Source organism: Mauremys mutica, chromosome 21 (assembly GCF_020497125.1).
Source record: "Mauremys mutica isolate MM-2020 ecotype Southern chromosome 21, ASM2049712v1, whole genome shotgun sequence".
NCBI classification, from domain to species: domain Eukaryota; kingdom Metazoa; phylum Chordata; order Testudines; family Geoemydidae; genus Mauremys; species Mauremys mutica.
Window position 1 is genome coordinate 24,085,165 of NC_059092.1, and position 13,680 is coordinate 24,098,844.

General features: G+C 53.5%; 1 non-coding gene across 1 annotated transcript; it reads left to right on the forward strand.

The window, feature by feature from the left end:
- The first annotated feature begins 3,098 nt into the window (after positions 1–3,098).
- TRNAF-AAA lies at positions 3,099–3,180 on the forward strand. The gene has a single exon. It is a non-coding gene; the product is annotated as a tRNA-Phe (tRNA).
- Positions 3,181–13,680: the final 10,500 nt, after the last annotated feature.

The following is a 13,680-nucleotide window of genomic DNA, read 5'->3' on the forward strand; positions in this document are numbered from 1 at the left end:
TGTGCATTGATTTACTAAATGCAGGGTTGTGAGTTCAATTATTGAGGGGGGCACTTAGGAATCTGGGGCAAAATCAGTATTCAGTCCTGCTAATGAAGGCAGCGGGCTGGACTCAATTGTCTGTTCTAGGGGATAGGGTACCTCCATTATCTCTTTTTTCTTACTTCACATCAGACCCAGGACTTGCACCCAGCAGTTCTTGGGGCCGTGGGACAGAACTGAGCTTCAGAGGCAGAAGTGAGGGAGAACGGTTGGGACTGAGCTGTCTGGGGAATATTTTAATCCTTATCTATTTTTCAGAGGATTAAATCAATGCAGCTTCCACTTCTCTGTCTCTCCCAAGGAAATGATGTTTCTGTGCAAAGTACCCAGACCTTTAAACAATAAGAAATGAAATGAAATGGCCACATGATGGCAACAGAACCTAAGAAATTTGTTAGTCTCTAAGGTGCCACACGTACTCCTGTTCTTTTTCAGCATACAGACTAACACGGCTGCTCCTCTGAAACCGAAGAGAGGAGAAGCCATGTTCTTGTTCAATGAGCATTGAAGCTGAAAAGGGAGATGTTTTCTCTTTGATTTCTAGGCCCCCACCTCTAATCCACTAAACACCCCTTTCCTCCCACAGCCAGGACTAGAACCCCACAGTCATGACTACTAGCCCCCCGACCCTGCTCCCTGCAACAGAGGCAAAGCTCTGAGACCCCTATGCTGGCCCCTCACTACCCTGCTTGTGCTGCACTTGAAACCCAGTGATGTTTCCTTGACCAGTTTTGATTCACTCCCAGGAAGGGTGTAATTTTAGGAGCAGGTTCCAAATAGTGCAATTTACCAGCCAGAAGAGGCAGCAGATGTCAGTGTAGGAGCCATTGAAATAACTCTGCACTTACTTAGATGCAGACACACCCAGCTCTATGGTTGGTAAACTTACAGAGACTCTGATCCTGCTCATGAACTAGCAGCACATGACCTGTAAACAGCTGCCATTTGAATGCATCTGAAAGCTACATGGAACAACAATCTGTGTTAAAGGAAGGCTGCCATTTATTAGAGCCCCAATTGATGCCGTGTGCACAAAGAGAGGTTTGAATGTGTAACAGGGAGTTTGGTAAATCTTGGTTATTTTATTTTTCTAAGAGGCTCCTGTCCACCCCCAGTAGAGTTTTCAGTCCCAATAGCAACTTACTTACCAAATGTAATACAGACTAGTCCATTCCTCCCAAGTGGATGTGGTTCTTGTTCTTCTCCACATTGTAGCCCATGGAGGCCAAGAACCTGCAAATGTGTCTTCATGTGTCTTTGTTTAATTGATGAAAACAAACCTAGACACTTAGAGGATTGTAACTGATTTCAGCTGGGGGCCATGTTTGCTAGGTTTTTATGCATTTGCATAGGAAAACATTGGGTGTGTCCATTCATTTCAGGGATCCCTATGTAGTAGAGCTCCTGAGCATACTGGAAATGGAATTATTTTTACTGAAGTAACAAGTTTGTAAGGGGGCACTTGGATTTGAACTAAAAACCATTTGAACTGCAGTCAAACACTCTACCACTGAGCTATATCCCCATGACATTTGCTTTGGCAAGTCCATGATCTTAAGGATTTTGAAGGACAGACTCTACCTCAGTGAACTCCTTTTCTATTCCCAGACCACAGGGGTTTTAAAAATGGGGGTTAATTAAACTTTACATATATATGTAGACACTACAGCTTGTACACACACCAGCATAGCTTCCCCCACTGACATAGCTACCACCTCTCAGGGAGATGGGTTAACTACATGGACAGGACAGCTCTCTCCCCTCCGCTTAGAGCATCTTCATTATTTATGAATAGGTGGGAAATAACCTTCTGAATGGACAGGAACCAATGTATCAAATATTGCTGGGTCTGCATTCAATATGGGTAACTGGTCATATTGGGTTGGACTAGTAGGAGCGTTGCCAGCAGATTGAGGGAAGTGATTATTCCCCTCTAGTCAGCACTGGTGAGGCCACATCTGGAGCATTGCGTCCAGTTTTTGCCCCCCTCCCACCACTACAGAAACAAGTTGGAGAGAGTCTAGGGGAGGGCAACAAAAATGATCAGGGGGCAGGGGACTTACGAGGAGAGGCTGAGGGCAGGGCCACCCAGAGGGGGGGTAGGGGGGGCAATTTGCCCGAGGCCCTGCAGGGCCCCCAGGAGAATACAGGATTCTATACTATTGCAACTTTTTTTTATGGAAGGGGCCCCCGAAATTGTTTTTCCCTAGGCCCCTGAATCCTGTGGGCGGCCCCTGCCCAGACCGTGGTGCTGCCCCCCCACTCCACCCCCTTCCCTCATTCTCCTCCCTCCGCGGCCCCACCTGTGCTCCGCCCTCACTCCCATTTGGCCACTTCCCACCCCTGCTCTTTGGCTGAGGCCTGCTGGTCCCTGGCTCCTCTCCTCCCCCAAGGCCTCCTCGCGCCTCTCCACCCCCTACCCCAAGGTCTGCCTGCTGCCCCCAACTCTCTGCCCCTCCCCTGAGACCTGCCCTGCCCATCACCCACCCCTCTCTGAGTCCTCCCCTGAGACCTGCCCTGCCCATCGCCCCCAACTCTCTGCCCCCTCCCCTGAGACCTGCCCATCACCCACACCTCTTTGCCCCCTGCCCACACCTCTCTGCTCCTCCCCTGAGACCCGCCCTGTCCACCTCTTTCTTTGGTCATTAGTTGTTATTCCTTGAAACATCAAGGATGGAATAAAAAACTGAGTTTACTCCAGGGTGAGGAAAGAAAGGAGCCACCAACCCCCTGGCAAAGCTCAGTGCCCCAGAGAAAACCTGCCCCCTGCTATCGCAATCACTGATGTACTGGGGATATGATGGGAAAGGGACTGTCTGAATGATCGAGGCAGGAAATGGACAACAAGCTACAGCAACGTCATTAGCCACAAATGCACTCTCCTCATGCTCCAGCCAGAAGGGAAAGGAGCAGGAATTCTTGCTGTTCAGCCATGGACACACTTACACAATGGCACAGCAGTGTGTGTGTTGTGGAAGCTGGTTTGAGGAAACAACTGGAATTGATCACTCAGTGAGAACAGAACTAGAGTGCAGTGAGAGACACATACCCAGCAAGTAGTTGTGGCCGAGTGGTTAAGGCGATGGACTAAACATCCATTAGGGTCTCCCTGCCCAGGTTCAAATCCTGCTAACTACAGAGGAAGTTGTGGTTCTTTAGTTTTAATGGAGCTGGGTCATGTCTCACTTTCAAGCTATGTCTACATGAAAGAGTAACGTGGCTTTAGTTAAAGTGTTTTAATTGAACAGCTGTTGCATGTCCACCCTATGCCCCTGTGTCACCAGAGCACATCCATGCTAGCATCTCTTGTCTCGCCACAGAGAGCAGTGCACTGTGGGTAGCTATCCCACTGTGGAGCTGGCTGCAGGGTGTTTTGGGAAGGGTTTGCAATGCCTCACGGGCTGGTACAGCATCACATAAACAACCTGCTAAACAGTGAGCTGACAAAATGTGCAGATGATCCAAAACTACCGGCTTCCTTCCTAGAACGAACGCTCCTTGAGTGGGGTGACTACAGGGAGTAGCTCAAACCTGCAAAGTGCCTGGCCAGGGGCAGGACATTAGCATAGCAAGGGAGGGGTGTGGCAGTGACATCACAAAGGCCTTTTGCAGGACCTCAGACTATTGGTCAAAGGTGGTGGGGAGGTGGTGACCTCACAGAGAGATGCTGACATCAGCCAGGCAGGACAAGGGCGAGGGGCCAGGGAAACCTCAGAGACCCCTGTGGCTTTGCTTCAGCAAGTCTCCTTCTCCAGGTCTCTCTTTGAGGACTGAGAGAGTATTCGGGTTCACGGACGTGAGCGCCAGGAGGAACCTCTTTCGAGTTTTCTCCTTCCCTTTTTGTGATTTTACAAGAAAACAGCCGTCCCTGTTTAGAAGGTAAGAGCCTGCTCGAGGTCTGAAACCTGTTCAGTCTGATCCATCTGGTGACAGTTGAATTCTAGGCATGGAAAACACGAGTTTAAGGAGGCAGAATTTTATTCCGCACCTGGGATTTTGTCCCATAGAATCACTGGGGACATTAAGGTTTCTCCTTTTTGTTTCACCTTTTCCTCCATCCATCCCTTCCTCCTTTCTCTTCTTCTCTTGCTTCTTTTGTCCTTTCTCCTGTTCCCTTCCCAACACCAGGAGCGAGGGGTGTGTGTGTGTGTGTGTGTGTGTGTGTGTGTGTGTGTGTGTGTGTGTGTGTGTGTGTGTGTGTGTGTGTTGCGGAGGAGTGCTCTGCAGCTCCCACTGGGAGGTCCACCCAAAAATGTGGGGCTGAAATAATGCTGGGGCAGTGATCCCCACCGGTGACCTGGGCCATCCTTTGGGCTCTCTGGTGAGAACCCTCAGCCTCCCGTCCTCAGGCTCTACCCTGATTGGCTGAGCAGGGGGTTCAGAGGAGACTCAGGTCCTTGTTGTTCTCTTTTAAGACCAAGTAAATAAGTCAGAACCAGTTCTATGTTTGATGAATTTTGCTGCTTCTCTGCATTAATGGTCTCTGAGCAGTTCATGATTCTCTCTAACATTGCAGTTCTCCTCAAATACTTGCTGAATAATTACTGTGCACTGTTGTTGGTCTGGAGCTCATCTGAGAGCACTTTATTCAGGTCATTCAGTGTCTGAAATTCAAGATCCAATGGATAGTCTGAAAATCAGGGCTCTTGGGTCCTATTCCCAATGCTGCCACTGACTGGAATTCTCCTTTCTCAGCCTTAGCTTCTCCCTCTTTCAAGTAGGGATAATAATGATCCGCTCCTACCTACCTCAACACACACAATGTCTCTCCGCACACACAAACAGTCTCCACACTGCAGTTGGAAGGCAGCTGGCAATCTAGTAGGATGCCGATGGAACAATGGGAGAGAGAAACCTGCATCACTGAAAGTACAGCCATGAAAACACCACACACCAGCCTTGCCGAGCTGGCAAGAATCAAACCTCCACAGAAAGATCCCCGTGGTGTCAGCCCAGCTCCCTAAGCCCTCAGCCACAAGCACTTAACACAGGGGCCTTTCTACACTCTGGTTCTGTTCTCACTGAAGGGTCATTTCCAATGGTTTGCTCAGACCAGCTTCCCCAGCACACTCACTGCTGTGCAGCTCTGTACGTGTGGCCATGGCTGAACAGCAAGAATTCCTGCCCATTTCCCTATTGGCTGGAGCATGGCTAGAGTGTGTTTGTGATTAATGACGTTGCTGTAGATTGTTCCCTCCCTGCCTTGGCAATTCAGACAGTCCCTTATCCCAATGTATTTCCAGCACATCAGTCCCTGGATGGGTCTCCTGGGCAGTGGAAAACATCCCTTGTTTGGTGCTGCCAAGGGGATCGTGCAGAGCTGAGATGTCTCTCGGCTTGGATCAAAGGGGAATGTTGGATGGAATTTATCACACAATCTTACCTGCTCCCTAGAGCCCCATGGGGAGAATGTAGAGAAGGGGGAGTCATTCCTCCCCTGCGCTCCCAAAAGAGCTGCTAGGACTCCTTCCTGCCAGCTACTCCCCCCTGGATCCATCCTCAGCTCCTGGGATCTTCCTGCTCCAAAGGCTCCAGAGGCCTGGGGTGGGGAGGGTGTCACTGCACCGTCTGACACACAAGGGAGGTTTCTGGAATTGAAGGAAGGAGCAGAAAATGGAGAGGAAAGAAACAGAGAGAAAACGCCTCGTCTCTCCCCTCCCCCTCCCAGCAAGAAATGTTACCAAGGACCAGCGTTAGGGGAAATGGTGCCCGGGGCAAAACTTGTACTTTGGCACTTCCCCATCGCCCCTGGACGATCCCCCTCCCCCTTTACCCCCAGCTCCTGCACTCCCGACCCTTGCACCTCCCCCACCCCTAACTCTGCCCCCTCCTGTGCCCTGACCCCTACGCTGTGTCCCCTCTGCCCTTAACTCCTGCACCCCCTCCTGTGCCCCCAGCCACTGCCCCTCTGCTGCACCCCCTTCACCCCAAACCCTGCGCCCCTCCTGCGCCCCCAGCCACTGCCCCTCTCCTGCACCCCCTTCACCCCTAACCCCTGCGCCCCCTCCTGTGCCCCCAGCCACTGCCCCTCTCCTGCACCCCCTTCACCCCTAACCCCTGCACCCCCTCCTGTGCCCCCAGCCACTGCCCCTCTCCTGCACCCCTTCACCCCTAACCCCTGCGCCCCCTCCTGTGCCCCTAGACACTGCCCCTCTCCTGCACCCCCTTCACCCCTAACCCCTGCGCCCCCTCCTGTGCCCCCAGCCACTGCCTCTCTCCTGCACCCCCTTCACCCCTAACCCCTTCACCCCCTCCTGTGCCCCCAGCCACTGCCCCTCTCCTGCACCCCCTTCACCCCTAACCCCTGCACCCCCTCCTGTGCCACCAGCCACTGCCCCTCTCCTGCACCCCCTTCACCCCTAACCCCTGCGCCCCCTCCTGTGCCACCAGCCACTGCCCCTCTCCTGCACCCCCTTCACCCCTAACCCCTGCGCCCCCTCCTGTGCCCCCAGCCACTGCCCCTCTCCTGCGCCCCTTCACCCCTAACCCCTGCGCCCCCTCCTGTGCCCCTAGACACTGCCCCTCTCCTGCACCCCCTTCACCCCTAACCCCTGCGCCCCCTCCTGTGCCCCCAGCCACTGCCCCTCTCCTGCACCCCCTTCACACCTAACCCCTGCGCCCCCTCCTGTGCCCCCAGCCACTGCCTCTCTCCTGCACCCCCTTCACCCCTAACCCCTGCACCCCCTCCTGTGCCCCCAGCCACTGCCCCTCTCCTGCACCCCCTTCACCCCTAACCCCTGCACCCCCTCCTGTGCCACCAGCCACTGCCCCTCTCCTGCACCCCCTTCAGCCCAACCCCTGCACCCTCTCCTGTGCCCCCAGCCACTGCCTCTCTCCTGCACCCCCTTCACCCCTAACCCCTGCACCCCCTCCTGTGCCACCAGCCACTGCCCCTCTCCTGCACCCCCTTCAGCCCAACCCCTGCACCCCCTCCTGTGCCCCCAGCCACTGCCCCTCTCCTGCACCCCCTTCAGCCCAACCCCTGCAACCCCTCCTGTGCCCCCAGCCACTGCCTCTCTCCTGCACCCCCTTCACCCCAACCCCTGCACCCCCTCCTGCACCCATGTGGGGACACTGACCTGTGTGCATGGAGCAGCTGGCATTGCTGCCTGCTCCTCCCTGGGATGCTGCTCCTCTGGGCACCCCAAGGGGCTGCGGGGGCAGGGCGAGAAGCGACATCATCCGAGCTCCCTGCATCCAGGTCACTTTCCTCAGCCGGGCTGCATCAGGGGAGGGCAGAGAGCAGCAGCTTCTGATGCTCCCCTCACAGCACAGCTCAGGTGGGGACAGTGACCAGGACGCATGGAGCACGTAGTGTTGCTCCTCGCTCCCCACAACCCTCTATGGGGCCATGGAGGAGCACTGGGGCAGGGGAGAGCAGTGAGCACCTTTGCACTGCCACATGGTGCCCTTTGACCCCCTGGAGCCCTGGGCGGCTGCTGGGGGCCCCACCCCTAAGGCCGGCCAGGCTCCCCAGCACGAACAGCAGAGACACAGGGAGACTGGCCCCCCACTGAGCAGTGGTGGCCTGGGCGGCTCGTAATGGAGGCTCGGGGGGGCTCAGCCTTCCCAAATCTTGTGTCGCCAGGGGGACAGTGGGTCCCATGACTAGGGGCCCTGGGCCAAACTGGGCCCCCCTGGAAAAGTCTCCCCCATGTCAGCGTCATGACAGCGAAGGGAAGTGGCCGTAGAAGGAGAATGGAAGGCATGTGGTGGGCAGGCCAGGGATTTCTTTGTGTCCCCCCTTGAAAAGGGGTCACCCTCCCCGTCGGGGAATCGAACCCCAGCCTCCCGCGTGACAGGCGGGGATACTCACCACTATACTAATGAGGAAAGGGGCATGGGGAGGGGACCCAACTCCCACAGACCAGCTATGGTCAGCGTACACCTACACCGTCGCATGGGCCCCAGCAGGCAACAGCACCCCTGGCCCTCTTCTGCTTCCCAAAGGCTTTGGCCGCAGCAACAGCCCTGGGAAAAGCCCTGGCCCTCCTCACCTGCCCTTGCCCAGCACGACGCCTTTTCGGGCCTACACAGCTCCTCACACAACACCCGCCTGGGACCTTGCCCTCACCTACCAGCTCAGCAGGCACCTTTTTTCCTCTCAAAACCTCCTCTTGACACCCTCCCCCTTCCACACTTCAGACTCACCTCATCACAAACTCACCCACGGCCCCTTTGGCTTCTCAAGCGCCTCTGGAGGGACGCAGCTTCCCAGGCACGCAGCTCCTTCCCTTCAACGCGCACTGGACGGACATTCCAAACACAGCCCTTTCCAGGAGGGAATGCGCTGCTTTTGGACCCTGGCGCCCAGCAAGAAGGCCTGGGACTCTTTTTCTGACGGATGGACCCCACTGACTTGCCTTTACCAAGCAGAAACTAAGGACCGGCCGATGGCTCTCTTTGCAAACGGACGCCATCAGACTGAGCCACGAGGCGTGCTGCAGGATAGCCCCTCCCCACCAAAAATTAATGCCGTGACCCGGTGTGACGTTATTGATATAAATTGGGACCATATAGAACATGGGTTGCAACCAAGGTCCTGTAGTGGCACCAAATCTTAAGTAAAGGGGGTCATATAAGGTGTCTAAGACCGGGTTGCTGGTTATGATTATGCTGTCTGTATGTCTGTGTATCATTTTGTAGTTGAAGTTATAAGTATTGGCTCTGTACTGTCTGTATTTTGTATTATGCTCTGCTTCTGGGAAATATCCCAGACAAGCTGGTGTTAGCCCTGCCTAGCTGGCTTGATGGCCCATTAAGGACCATCAGCTACACAATTGACCCATGGAGAGAAGGCAGACACGCCTTGTGACTCAGCAAAGTATGCAGAGACTTGTCCATGTGACTGCAGACTCCATTTTGCTGTAATTTTCCACAGTGAGGACAAAGAGATTCTTACACCTTGAAAAGTCCATATAAGGCTGATGCATCATCTCCATCTTGTCTTCAATCCTGCTTCTGACCTCTGGAGGGACTTTGCTACAAACTGAAGCTCTACACAAGGGACTGAGGACCCATCCCAGTGGGGGATGTATTCCAGAGACTTAATTTGAACCTGCAGTTTACTCCATCACTGCTGCAAGCCTGAACTAAGAACTTTGCCATTACTGTATGTAATTGATTCCATTTAACCAATTCTACCTCTCATCTCTACCTTTTTCCCTTTGTCAATAAACCTTTAGATTTTAGATTCTAAAGGATTGGCAACAGCGTGATTTGTGGGTAAGATCTGATGTGTATATTGACCTGGGTCTGGGGCTTGGTCCTTTGGGATCGAGGGAACCTTTTTCTTTTATTGGGGTGTTGGTTTTCATAACCATTCATCCCCAGGATGAGTGCACTGGTGGTGATGCTGGGAGACTGCAGTGTCTAAGGAAATTGCTTGTGTGACTTGTGGTTAGCCAGTGGGGTGAGACCAAAGTCCTTTTTGTCTGGCTGGTTTGGTTTGCCTTAGAGGTGGAAAAACCCCAGCCTAGGGCTGTGACTGCCCAGTTTAAGCAATTGGTCCTGATTTGGCACTCTCAGTTGGGTCCCGCCAGAATCGCTCCGTCACAGTGGCGTAGTCGTGCTTGGATCCACAGAACCAGGTCAATTAAGCTTTGGGTCAGAACCCCACGCTATCCAAATTTTAACTTTGGGATTGAGAGTTTGGTTGGTTAAAGGTCAGTGACCATGAGACAGAAAGCATCAGGAAAAGCAAGGAAACTGGAAGCCTTGAGAGACAGCCTGCAGTTTGATTATGAGCAAGAACTGGCAGAAATTCGAATGGAGAAAGAGTCTGATGAGAGAAAGAAAGAAGTTGCTAAGGCCTGGTCTACACTAGGACTTTAATTTGAATTTATCAGCGTTAATTCGAACTAACCGCTCAACCGTCCACACCAGGAAGCCATTTAATTCGAACTAGAGGGCTCTTTAGTTCGAATTTGGTACTCCACCCCGGCAGGTGGAGTAATGCTAAATTCGACACGGCTAGCTTGAATTAGGCTTGGTGTGGATGCTAATCGAACTTAGTAGCTCCGGGAGCTATCCCACAGTGCACCACTCTGTTGACGCTCTGGACAGCAGTCCGAGCTTGGATTCTCTGACCAGCCACACAGGAAATGACCCGCGAAAATTTGAATTCATTTTCCTGTCTGGGCACTTTGAATCTGACGTTCTGGTTGCACATCGGGGCGAGCTCCGCAGCACCTGCAACGATGCAGAGCTCTCCAGCAGAGGAGTCCAGGCAATCCCAGAATAGAAAGAGGTCCCCAGCATGGACTGACCGGGAAGTCATGGATCTGATCGCTGTGTGGGGTGAGGAGTCTGTGCTCTCGGAGCTGCGCTCCAGCAAGCGGAACGCAAAGACCTTCGAGAAGGTCTCGAAAGCCATGAAAGAGAAAGGATACAGCCGGGATGCGATGCAGTGCTGCGTGAAAGTCAAGGACCTAAGACAAGGGTATCAAAAAGTCAGAGCGGCAAACGGACGCTCCGGAGCACAGCCCCAGACATGCCGCTTCTACGAGGCACTGCATGCCATTCTAGGTGGGTCTGCCACCACTGCCCCACCAGTGACCGTGGACTCAGTGGATGGCATAGTGAGCCAGGACAGTTCCTCCTCGATGTTCGCCGATGGGGAAGCTGAGGAAGGGTCTTTTGAGGACGGCGCAGGCGACAGCGAACACACTCCCGCTTTCCCTGACAGCCAGGATCTCTTCATCACCCTCACAGAGATCCCCTACCAACCCTCCCCTGCCGTTAACCCGGACTCGGAATCAGGGGAAGGATCAGGCGGTAAGTGCTACACACGTATAAACATTTATTTTTTGTAACATTGTTATAGAAAAAATAGAAACTGTATTTACAAAATTCTAAGTATTAAACTATATGAAGAGAAGGTCCACACAAATGGGGATAGAAAAATAATCCTCTAGCGACATTTCCACGAAGGTGTCACTCAGTTCCTCGCAAAGCCTCCGCATGAGGTTTGTCGGAAGAGGTGCCTTGTTGGGCGCTCCGTGGAAGCAGACTCTTCCACGCCAGGACATCCGAATATAGAGTGGAACCATTGCCTCGACTAGCATTGCTGCATATGGTCCTGGTCTGTGCAGTGCGTCCCGTAACATCCTGTCTTTCTGGGCACGAGTGACCCGCCTCAGGGTGATCTCGTTCTGCAAATACTGCATCTAAGTAGGGCAATTAGTGTAGTGTTACTATTGTTAATGGTTTACAATTAGGTTGCATAACAATGACCCTCGCCTAACAGCCACGTGCGAGAGGCCACAGAGAACAAGCATCCATTGATCGTTCCCGTGCAGGCGGGAGGGGCTGCAAAAGGCTCATCCTTTCTGCTTTGCACATTTCCTTTAGCAGGAGAGCACAGCTAAGCACTAACTGATAAGCACTCTGTACTGTAAGGCTTACCAGGACTTTGTGCAAGAGGGATGCAGCTGTCTCCTCACTTGTGCGCTGTCCAGTGCAATGGCGCCGCCAATGAGAGCGTATTCCGAAATCTCGGACTAGTTCTGAGATCTCCTGAGACTTGGTTCCCTCTTTGGTCTTGTTAACTGAAACTGCCTAGACTGTGTTTACTGTTGGCAAACATGTATGTGTTCAAGGAAATCACCTACTTTTTCGCATCACACAGCTTCGGCTCTTTCCCGGACTGCCCCGGCATCCCCCTCGCAGAGGCTGGCTCAGATTAGACGCCGAAAGAAAAAGACTAGGGACAACATGTTCCAGGAACTGATGGCCTGCTCCAGAGCGGAGGCGGCAGAGCAGAGACAGTGGAGGGACACCCTGTGTCAGCAGCATCGCACACACATGGAACGGGAGGACAGGTGGCGGCAGGAAGACCAGCAGGCGACTCAAACGCTGCTTGGTCTAATGAGGGAGCAAACGGACACGCTCCAGCGCCTTGTAGATGTTCTGCAAGACCGCAGGCAGGAGGAGAGAGCCCCCCTGCAGTGCATCTGCAACCGCCCTCCAACGCCAAGAAGTCCTGTCCCCCCCTCACCCAAAGTTACAAAAAGGAGGGGCGGTAGGGGCCGTGAGAACTGTCTCTGCACCGCAGCAGACCGCTAATGTTCGAGACACCTCTCGCGCTGTAAATTTGTACAAGTTCTTTCCTTACAGCATCAACCAGTCCCAACTCCAAGTTTAAACCCCCCACTGTGTACTACATTATTAAAAGCGGTTTGGTGTTACTCACTGTTTCCGTCACGTTTCTCGTGTCAGAAGACTTTCTGTGGGTGTGTGTGTGGGGGGGGGGGATTGTAATTGCAGTGCATAGCCCACAGTGCCATGGTACAGACTTGGGTGCAGGGTCAACTGCAGGGCACACACAGACTGCAGTCACTAGGCACCAGGGTCAGTCTGTGTGGTGTATGCTGCCCCGGGTCTTTCGTTGATGTGTATGCTTGTCCAGGGTCCTGGTGCCTGCCATCCCCGAATGTAAAGGCAGGCTTCCCTTCACATGCACTTCGACCGTAACCACGATCCTCCCCGGTGCCCTGAGCCCCAAAAAGAGCCCTCATCCAGGGGCAGATACTCACCCTTCCCCCACACCCCTCACCCCTTCCAACGCCCAAACCCACAGCCCACAGCCGTCATGTAAACCCCTATCCAAAGACGGCACCCCTCGCCCCTTCCTGCAAACCCACCCATTCCTGCAACCCTCCCCCTACATGCACAACCACCGTAAACCGTCCCCCACCCCACAGACCTATGTAGGAGCAGGAGGCTGTCCGTCCTGTTTTGGACAAGCGGTCTGTACATCAGTGCACACCTTACCCAGCACAGAATGCTTACATGTTTCAACCAAGAAACAGAAATGCAAAGTCAACGAAAGATTTATTATTAATTACTGTAACATTTCATTAGTTTTAAAACGTGCTTTGGAAGTGGGGGAAACTTGGAGAACCGGGTTTGTGAGCTCAGATCTAACTGGACACATACAGACACAGGCCCATGATCAGGCTCTCTTAAAATCAAGTGGACAGTCACAGGTTACCCTGCTCTGCGAGGAAACTCGCTTTCAAAGCCTCCCTGATGCACAGCGCTTCCCGCTGGGATATTCTCTCGGCACGGGTGTCTGGCTGATCGTAAACAGCAGCCAGGCGATTTGCCTCAACCTCCCAAGCGGCCAAAAAGGTCTCGCCCTTGCTCTCACATAGATTGTGGAGCACACAGCAAGCAGCAATAACTACGGGGATATTCTTTTCGCTGATGTCCGAGCGAGTCAGTAAGCTCCGCCATCTCCCCTTGAGACGTCCGAAAGCACACTCCACCACCATTCTGCACTTGCTCAGCCGGTAGTTGAAGAGTTCCTTCGCACTGTCCAAGGCGCCTGTATAGGGCTTCATGAGCCAGGGCATTAGCGGGTAAGCCGGGTCCCCGAGGATCACTGTAGGCATCTGCACATCCCCAACCGTTATTTTGTGGTCCGGGAAGAAAGTACCTGCCTGGAGTCGTCTAAACAGACCAGAGTTCCTGAACACACGCGCGTCATGAACCTTGCCCGCCCACCCGACGTTGATGTTGGTAAAACGTCCCCTATGGTCCACCACAGCTTGCAGCACCATTGAAAAGTAGCCCTTTCGGTTAATGTACTCGCTGGCCTGGTGGGCTGGTGCCAGGATAGGGATGTGAGTCCCA